The 10,207-nt window shown below is 36.6% G+C and overlaps 1 pseudogene; it reads right to left on the reverse strand.

Moving 5' to 3' along the window:
• Nucleotides 1-5,656: 5,656 nt before the first annotated feature.
• On the reverse strand, nt 5,657-6,180 carry LOC112625383 (annotated as a pseudogene).
• Nucleotides 6,181-10,207: the final 4,027 nt, after the last annotated feature.

The raw sequence follows: 10,207 nt of genomic DNA on the forward strand, positions 1-10,207 counted from the left end.
CCTCATGACCTTGAATTAGGCAATGATTTATTTGACCCAAACCACAAATGACAAAAAATAATAATAAATTGGACTTTATCAAACTAGCAAATGTTTGCTCTTTGAGTGCTACTATCACACAAATAAAAAGACAGCTCTGATGGTTAATTTTATAGGACATTTTTCTAGATCATGATATTCTGTTGTTTGGTCAAACATCAATCTGGATGCTGTTGTAAAGATATTTTTTAGATATGATTGACATTTAAATCAGTAGACTTTGAGGAAAGCAGATTTACCCTTCATAAAGCAGGTGGGCTTTCTCCAATCAACAGAAGTCCTTAAGAGAAAAGGGTTCTGGGAAAATGAAGAAATTTTGTTTCTAGACTACATTCCTATTCAAGACTGCAACATCAACTCCTGACAGAATTTTCAACCTGTCAGCCTGCCCTACAGATTACAGACTTACCAGCGCACACAATCATATAAATCATTTCATAAAACAATGTCTCCCTCGGCCGGGAGCAGTGGCTCACGCCTGTCATCCTAACACTTTGGCAGGCAGAGACAGGCGGATCACAAGGTCAGGAGATCAAGACCATCCTGGCCAACAGGGTGAAACCCCGTTTCTACTAAAAATAAAAATAAAAAATTAACTGGGTGTGGTGGCACGTACCTGTAGTCCCAGCTACTCAGGAGGCTGAGGCAGGAGAATCGCTTAACACGGGAGGTGGAGGTTGCAGTGAGCCAAGATCACCACTGCACTCCAGCCTGGTGACAGAGAAAGACTCTGTCTAAAAAAAAAAAAAAAAAAAAAAAAAAATCTCTCCCTCTGTGTTTCAACCTCTCTCTCAACATATGTGTGTATGTATACATATGTATGCTAGAAGATATTGCAAGTTTGATTCCAGACTACAGCAACAGAGCAAATATCACAAATAAAGCAAATCACATGAATATTATGGCAGACATATTCCCCAGTATATATAAAAGCTATGTTTACATTCTACTTTGGTCTATTAATGAGCAGTGACATTATATATTAAACATGTACATACTTTAATTTTAAAATATTGCTTAAAAGTGCTAACAATCATCTGAGCCCTCAGGAAGTCATAATCTTTTTTGCTGGGGAAGGGTCTTGCCTCCATGTTGATCACTGCTGACTGATCAGGGTGGTGGTTGCTAAAGTTTGGGGAGGTGGTGGCAATTTCTTAAAATATGACAACAATGAAGTTTGCTGCATTAATTGACTCCTCCTTTCACAAAAGATTGCTCTGTTGCATGTTATGCTGTTTGATACATTTCCCTGCAATGGAAGCTCTTTCAAAATTGGAGTCAACTCGCTCAAGTCCTGCTGCTGCTTCATCAACTAAATTTATGAAAAATTCTAAGTCCGTTGTTATCATTTCAACAGTTTACAGCATCTCCACCAGAAGTATATTCCATGTCAAGCAACCACTTTCTTTGTTCGTCTATAAACAACAGCCCTTCTTTCATTCTAGTTTTACCATGAGATTGCAGCAATTCATCCACTGAAGTGGAATCTTCAGAATCCACTAATTCTAGTTCTTTTGCTCCTTCCACCACATCTGCAATTATATTCTCCACTGAAGTCTTCAACTCCTAAAAGTCATCCTTGAGAGTTGGCATCAACTTCTTCCAAACTCCTGTTAATGTTGCTATTTTGACCTTCTCCTGTAAACAACAAATATTCTTAATGGCATCTAGAATGGTGAGCTCTTTCGAGAAGATTTTCAATTTACGTTGTCCAGATTCATCAGAGGAATCACTATCTATGGTAGCTAAAGGCTAACAAAATGGGTTTCTTAAATAAGACTTGAAAGTCAAAATTACTCCTTGATCCAGGGGTTGCAGAATGAATGTTGTGTTAACAGGCATGAAAACATTATTCTCCTTGCACATCTCTCTCAGAGATCTTGGGTGACCAGGTGCATTGTCAATGAGCCACAATATTTTGAAACAGACTTCTTTTTTGAGTAGTGGGTTTCAACAGTGGGCTAACAATATTCAGTAAACTGCCAGGCATGTTGGCTCACACCCAAAGTGCCTGTAATTCCAACACTTTGGGAAGCCAAGGTGGGAGGATCACCTGAGGTCAGGAGTTCAAGACCAGCCTGATCAACATGGTGAAACCCTGTCTCTACTAAAAATACAAAAATTAGCTGGTTATGGTGGCACATCCTGTAATCCTAGGTACATGGGAAGCTGAGGCAGGAAAATCGCTTGAACCTAGGAGGTGGAGGTTGCAGTGAGCCAAGATCACACCATTGAATTCCAGCCTGGGCAACAAAAGTGAAACTCCATCTAAAAGAAAAAAAGATTTCAGTAAACCATGCAGTAAACAGACAGGCTGTCATCCAAGCTTTATTGTTCCATTTATAGAGCATAGGCAGAGTAGATATAGCATAATTCTAAAAGGCCCTAGGATTTTCAGAATGGTAAATGAGCATTGACTTCAACTTGAAGTCACCAGTTACATGAGCCCCTAACTAAAGAGACAGCCTGTCCTTTGAAGCTTTGAAGCCATGCATTGACTTCTCCTTCCTGGCTCTGAAAGTTCTAGATGGTATCTTCTTCCAGTGTAAGGCTGTTTTATATACCTTGAAATCTGTTGTTTAGTGGAGTCAACTTCATCAATTATCTTAGCTAGATGTTCTGGATAACTTGTTGCAACTTCTACATTAGCACTTGCTGCTTCAACTTATACTTTTATGTTATGAAGATGGCTTCTTTCCTTTAACCTCATGAACCAACCTCTGCTGGCTTCCAACTTTTCTTTCTTTTTAAAGAAAAAAAACTTCAGATGTACTAAATACTTAAATTCCAAAGTAATCGTTATATATAAAAAACAAAACCACAAAATAGAAGGAATTGCTGTTTAACATTTATATAAACCTAGGATAGGGACAGCATGATGCCAGGGACAGGAATTGCAATGAAAGAAATTTATTGTTTTTACCACAAAATGCAAACTTCTATGAAAAGCACCATAAGTAAATCCAAAAATAAACTGAAAAACACTTGTCATATAACCAAAGGAAAAAATCTTCATATATAAAAAGATATTGTAAATTAATAAGAAAATGCCAAACTACCTCAAAAAATGAAAATGGCTAAAGATAAGCAAGTTTTATGTGTGTGTTTATTTGTTTATTTCTTTTTGAGGCAGAGTCTTGCTCTGTCACCCAGGCTGGAGTGCAGTGGCGCAATCTCAGCTCACTGCAACCTCTGCATCCCAGGTTCAAGCGATTCTCCTGCCTCAGCCTCCCAGATAAGCCAGTTTTAAAAGAAATACAGATTAAATTTACATTATAGCATTGATCATAATGGTGAGAAGCTAGAAACATGAAGTAATAATAGGCAACCAACTGAAATAAATTATGATACACATACGTATACCTCAGAATATTAAGTAGCAGTTCAAAATGATAGTAGAAAAAAGTGTGTTTACCAAATGTACAAGAAAAAAACAACCACATTAAAAAGTGGGCAAGGGACATGAACAGACACTTCTCTAAAGAAGACATTCATGTGGGCCACCAACATGTGAAAAAAAAGCTCAACACCACTGATCATTAGAGAAATGCAAATCAAAACTACAATGAGATACTGTCTCAGGCCAGTCAAATGGTGATTATTCAAAAGTCGAGAAACAACAGATTCTGGTGAGGTTGCAGAGAAATAGGAACACTTTTACACTGTTGGTGGGAGTGTAAATTAGTTCAACCACTGTGAAAGACAGTGTGGTAATTTCTCAAAGACCTAGAGGCAGAAATACCATTTGACCCAGCAATCCCATTACCAGGTACACACCCAAAGGAATATAAATAATTCTGTCATAAAGATATATGTGCACATATGTTCATTGCAACACTGTTCGCTATAGCAAAAACATGGAATCAACCCAAATGCCCATCAATGATAGACTAGATAAAGAAAATACGGTACATATACACCATGGAATACTATGCACCCATGAAAAGGAACAAGATCATGTCTTTTGCAGGGACATGAATGGAACTGGAAACTGTTATCCTCAGCAAACTAACACAAGAACAGAAAACCAAACACTGTATGTTCTCACTTATAAGTGGGAGCCGAATGATGAGAACACATGAACACACTGGGGGAACAACACACACTGGGGCCGTCGGAGGGTGAAGGGGGAGGGAGAGCACCCAGAATAATAGCTAATGGATGCTGGGCTTAATTCCAGGGTGATGGGTTGATCTGTGCAGCAAACCACCATGGCACACATTTACCCATGTCACAAACTTGCACATCCTGAAAATGTACCCCAAAACTTAAAAGTGTAAGAAAAAAAAGATTAGAGCTTTTTCAATGTGTAAAACATAGTAAAAAATAATCTATATGTTAAAAATAGTATTTACTGCTAGGAAATGTGAATCCCCAAAAATAACACGGTTGTTTTCATTTTTTATAAAAAATTATATATATTGACAGGAAGGAATATGAAAATAATATTGTCTGTTTGAAATTGTATTTAAAATTTTCTTTTGACTATATTTGCTTTTTCTGCAATGAATTACTTTCATAGTAACAAAAAGTCTTTTAAAAATTACTCCCAGCACAAAAAACACCCAGCAATCCCTGAGGTAAGGTGGTATTTTAAAAATTGAAAATATTTATTTGGACAGAAAAGCAAAACTTCACCATAATTATGAATATTGTAATTATAAAGTAAATGAACACTTCAATTATGTAACAGTTGTGATTTATCATTAAGGTTTTAGGTCTATAATACATTTAAAATCTAACGAACTTTGGAAAGACAATATCATAAAATTGTCTTAAAACACTATGTTAAGTCATTACTAACATTGCAGATAAGGATAAAGATGGCAAAATTCTTTACTCTTACCACATCATCATACAATTATCACATTTGTTATCAAATTTTAGTTTGGAAGTCAGTCCACTTATCAATATCAAATTCTACTTTGTTGCACAATGTCCACTTGGGCAATTTTCAACTACATTGTGAAACTCAAGAAAAATAAAGTTGAGTCTAAGCAGTTGACACAGTTCTGCTCAAAAACCTATTCTTACAAAATAACTTGTCAAAACATTTTTATCTTTAAAAAATTTTGAATGCAGCTATTAATGTTTCACTTTTGCTCTACTCAATTCTTCCTTTAAAAGTTTATTAAAATTATTAAGGAAATAAAGTGTAGAAGGACTATAGAAAATACTTTCAATAAAAAGAATAATCATTAACACTGGCAATTGCCACTAGGAAGGAGTATACATACTGATAAAAATTATAGAAACCTGTTGGTTGTTCCCCTAACTACCACTGATGTTGGGTTAAGTCCCACAACATCAAAAATGAAGAAATAGTTCCATGAGCTGTCAATAATTGTCTGAAGGCAATGTATTATTCATTGGCACCAGAATCCCTCTGATGTTCTTCCACATGTTCACATGTTTTTACCATCGGTCATCTATCAGATTCTGCAACTGTTGTGGGAATATCCAACTAACAAAAGCCAAAGCTGGGCATTGACACTGATGGTAGCTTACTGATGTTTCCCCTGCAAATGTCACATTTTCTGATAATAAAATTTTGCACAAAAGGTGGAATTCAAAAGGCCGATTATACATTTATCTAAAATCTTATAATTACAGTAGTTTATGAAAAAAGTTGTCCAGTAGTATAAACTGCTTCTGCATCAGTTCCACAAGCAAGACAAGGATAAAGATGACAAAAATGCATCCAAATGGTTCACAGACAGGGTTGAGAAGTAAGCTTGTGATTTCAATTTGGTCTTTTGTAGGATCGGTGCTGAGCCAAGAACTTTGAGAGACTGGTGAACATTAGCTTGCTTACCACTGCTATGAGACAAAAAAGTACTAGCTCTTCCTCCTTGGTGAAAGAGTGATGGTACATCTGTGGAAACATCCCAATGTCAGAGGAATTCATCTTCAGAACAATAAATGGAAGATCTGGGTTTAATGGGTGAAAGTGAACTTCCTACATTTTAGCTTCGTAATTCTTCAGCGAAGATACAGGCATAGTACCTTGTCTAACATTCCAAATACTCAACATTCCATCCTGGCCACCAGGAGCTACAACATGCTGTTTGGTGAGATTTCTATCAATGCAATGGAATGGCACTCAGTCACCGGTCAGTGACAATATCTGAGAAGGCTCATTTCCTTGTTGTATGAAATCCCATATTTTTAACTGTCCAATCGAATTTACAGTAAGAATCTCTCAAGAGTTCTAAGAAAGAGTACAGCATGGAGTATACTACTATCTGCATTGCCTACAGTTCTTACAGTTTCCTTGTGATAAGCTTTGAAGAGATTTATTCAACCATTGTCTCCAACATTAATGATTTCTGGATTGTTCCACACAACAGCTGTACATGGTGCACTGCTACACGAAGGACTTTCTGGACCTATGTGGTAATGAGCTGTAGTTCACAGCTGGTTGACTGAAAGAGTCTGGTTATTCAGATGATGAAGGAAAACTGATACACATCCTGTTGATGAAGCAGCTACAATTCTTTCCTGGTCAGACAACTGTCAATCCATTATATCACCATAGTGTCTAATATCACACAGTAATTGATTGTCTCCTTCAAACCCTCTATCAGAGTCCAAGTTTCCAAAATCTCCAATAGACCACAGTGAAACATAATTTTCCCCATTGTCCCAAGAGCCCGTAGAGAACATCTCTGCAGTCCTCAAGCTCCCCAGAGGCACTGGTCACCAGCACGTTTTGCAGATTTTCTGAGACACAAACAGCATAAATTTCCTCCAGCTGAAAGCAACTGCAGCAGGTACAGCAACAAGCAAGCACTGCTTCCAACTTCTCTTCTGCAGCTTCCTCATCTCTCTCAGCCTTTGTAGAATTGAAGAGAGTTAGGACCTTGCTCTGGATTAGGCTTTGGCTTAAGGGAATGTTGTGGCTGGCTTGATCTTCTATCCAGACCAACTAGAACTTTCTCCACATCAGCATTAAGGCTGTTTCCTTGTTTTTATCGTTTTTCATGTGTTCACTGAGGCAGCACTTTTAATTTCCTTCAAGAACTTTTCCTTTGCACTCACAACTTGGCCAACTCTTTGGCACAGAGGTCTAGCTTTCAGCCTATCATGGCTTTTGACCTTCCTCTCTCACCAAATTTAATTATTTCTAGCTTTTAATTTAAAAAGAGAGGCATGCAACTCTTCCTTTGACTTGAACACTTAGAGGTCATTGTAGGGCTATTTCAATATTATTGTGTTTCAGGGAATAGGGAGGCCTGAGGAGAGTGAGGGAGATGGGGGAATGGGTGGTTAGTGGAGCAATCAGAACATACACAACCATTACTGATTAAGTTCGTGGGTATGGTTCATATAGCCCCCCCAAAATTACAATAGTATCATCAAAGATCACTAATCACAGATTACTATAACAGATATAATAATAATAAAGTATAAAATATTGTGAGAATTACCAAAATGTGACACAGAGACACAAACGGAGCATATTGCTGTTGGAAAAAATGGCATTAATAGAATTGCTTGCTGCAGGGTTGCCACACACCTTCAGCTTGTGAAAAATGAAAGCTCTGTTCAGTACAATAAAGCAAAGCACAATAAATTGAGGTATGCCTGTGTATGTCTCTGTGTGTGTGTGTGTGTGTGTGTGTGTGTCCTATTGGTTTTCTTTCTCTGGAAGACACTAATATAACAACCTAAATAATAGAAGAAAACATTTGTAAATTATTAATTAGTGACTTTTATCTAGAATATATGTTTAAAGGCTTACAACTCAGTGATAAAAAGACATCCTAATTTTTTAATTTTTTTATTATACTTTAAGTTCTAGGGTACATATGCATAATATGCAGGTTTATTGCATAGGTATACCTGTGCCATGTTGGTTTGCTGCACCCATCAACTCACCATTTACAATAGGTATTTCTCCTAATGCTGTCCCTCCCCAAGACCTTCACCCCACAACAGGCCCAAGTGTGTGATGTTCCCCACCCTGTGTCCAGGTGTTCTCATTGTTTAATTCCCACCTATGAGTGAGAACACGCAGTGTTTGGTTTTCTGTCCTTGTTATAGTTTGCTGAGAATGATTGTTCTAGCTTCATCCATGTCCCTGCAACAGACATGAACTCATCCTTTTTTTTTTTTTTTTCAGACTTTTTTTTATTGGATCCAACTTCATGATAAGAAATATATTTTAACTCATAATCTATTCACAGGTATATGAATAACTGAAACAGAAGTTTCACAAAATTATGATTACATTTACCACAAATGGTGTGCTCTAATATTTTCCTTCTATTCTGTTTCATTAGAAAAAAATGCTGGTTACTTTCCAGCTAAGTGATTTTGTGGCTACATAGTATTCTATGGTGTATCTGTGCCACATTTTCTTAATCCAGTCTGTAATTGATGGACATTTGGGTTGGTTCCAAGTCTTTCCTATTGTGAATAGTCCCACAATAAACATATGTGTGCATGAAGACATACTAATTTTTTTAATGAGCAAAGGGTTAAATATACATTTCTCCATAGAATATATATGAACAGCCAATAAGGACATGAAAAGCACATTAATCAGTAATTAGGAAAATGCAAAGCAAAACTACAATAGTGTAGCACTTCACATTAACTAGGATGACTAAATTCAAGAAGACAGCAATAACAAATGTTGGCAAGAATGTGGAGAAATTGTAACACTCATATATGTTGATGTGACTGTAAAATGATGTGACTGTTTTGGCAAATAGTTTGGCAGTTGACTGTTTACTGTTAAATATAGAGTTATTACATGACCCAGCCATTCCATTCCTTGGTATGTATCCATGAGAAGTGAAAACATGTCCACATAAAAATTGGTACATAAATGTTTATAGCAGCATTATTTGTATTAGCCAAAAACTGGAAACAACCAAAATGTCCATCAACTAATGAATCGATAACTAATATATGGTATATCCATACAATAGAACATTATCTGAAAGTTAAAAGGTGAAAGCAGTTACTGTCTGCTGTTAAGTCTTCCTCTACAGATACAAGAAAAAAGTCTCTTCACACTTTCTGTCTGTCTGATTGTAGCAGCCTGAGATTGAATAGAGGAATACAGGGAGTAAAACACAGAGAGAATTTTCACAACTCAGGAATAATCTTGTAAACACTGAAGAGCCTGTTTTACTACAAAGGAAAACCTAAAATTTGGTTTACATGAGAAGTGTCGGGAAATAACTCCTCCTATCCTAACCTAGTTGGTTACATTTGTAAGAGCTTAAAGGCTAAAGGTAATTAAAAGCAAGCCAATGATAAAAAGAAAAGAAGGAACACAAAAGGAATGAAATTCCAATACATATTACAACTTGAATAAAGCTTGAAAGCATTATGTGAAGTGAAAGAAGTCAGTAGCAAAAAAATATATATAAAAAATATATATATATAAAATATATATATTATATATATATAAAATATATATATTATATATATATAACAACTGGGTGGGCAGTGAAGAGAGAAGTGTGAGGAAGGGTGAATGACTGGTAATAGGTGTCAAATTTCTTTTTGGTATTATGAAAATGTTCTAAAGTTACATTATAGTGACCTCATTTCATCTTACTTGCCATCTATCTTCATAAATAGCCCTGCTTGTGTTTTTGCCCGTTTCCTCCCACCCCAGCTTCTACTTTGATCTTTCTATTCCTCTTGTTTCTTCTAGTCTTGCATCATAATCCAAGCTCCAAGCACAAAAACAAATTATCTGTTCCCAACCTCTTTGAATCAGAAGCATTAGCAATTACATGAACCATCATTTGCCTTGGGTCCACCAAACCAGCCCCAATTCCTGTGGCCAAATCTGTGGATACAGTTATTTGGAGTTTGGAATTTATACCTTCACAACTCTATGGTTAGGTTCTGTGAATTGCAGAGAGTCTAATCAACTCATGATGTAGCTAAAAATATACAAACCAAGAATTGAGTTACAAGTCCCTGTTATCTTTCAGTCTTGACTTACTGGAAACTCTGAAGGTGGAAAACCAGAGGAACAGCAGATTTTGCAGTAGTCCAGGAAGGTGGTGCTTATGACAACAGCCATCCATACATAGTTATCCAGAAAGCATGTTGCCAGTGTGAGCTAAAATTTCTTTCCTAAATACCCAAAATGGTACATCTATCCTTCATTTGCCCTGGTAGAAGAGCTTACATAACC

This window comes from Theropithecus gelada, chromosome 5 (assembly GCF_003255815.1).
Source record: "Theropithecus gelada isolate Dixy chromosome 5, Tgel_1.0, whole genome shotgun sequence".
Taxonomy (NCBI): Eukaryota; Metazoa; Chordata; class Mammalia; order Primates; family Cercopithecidae; genus Theropithecus; species Theropithecus gelada.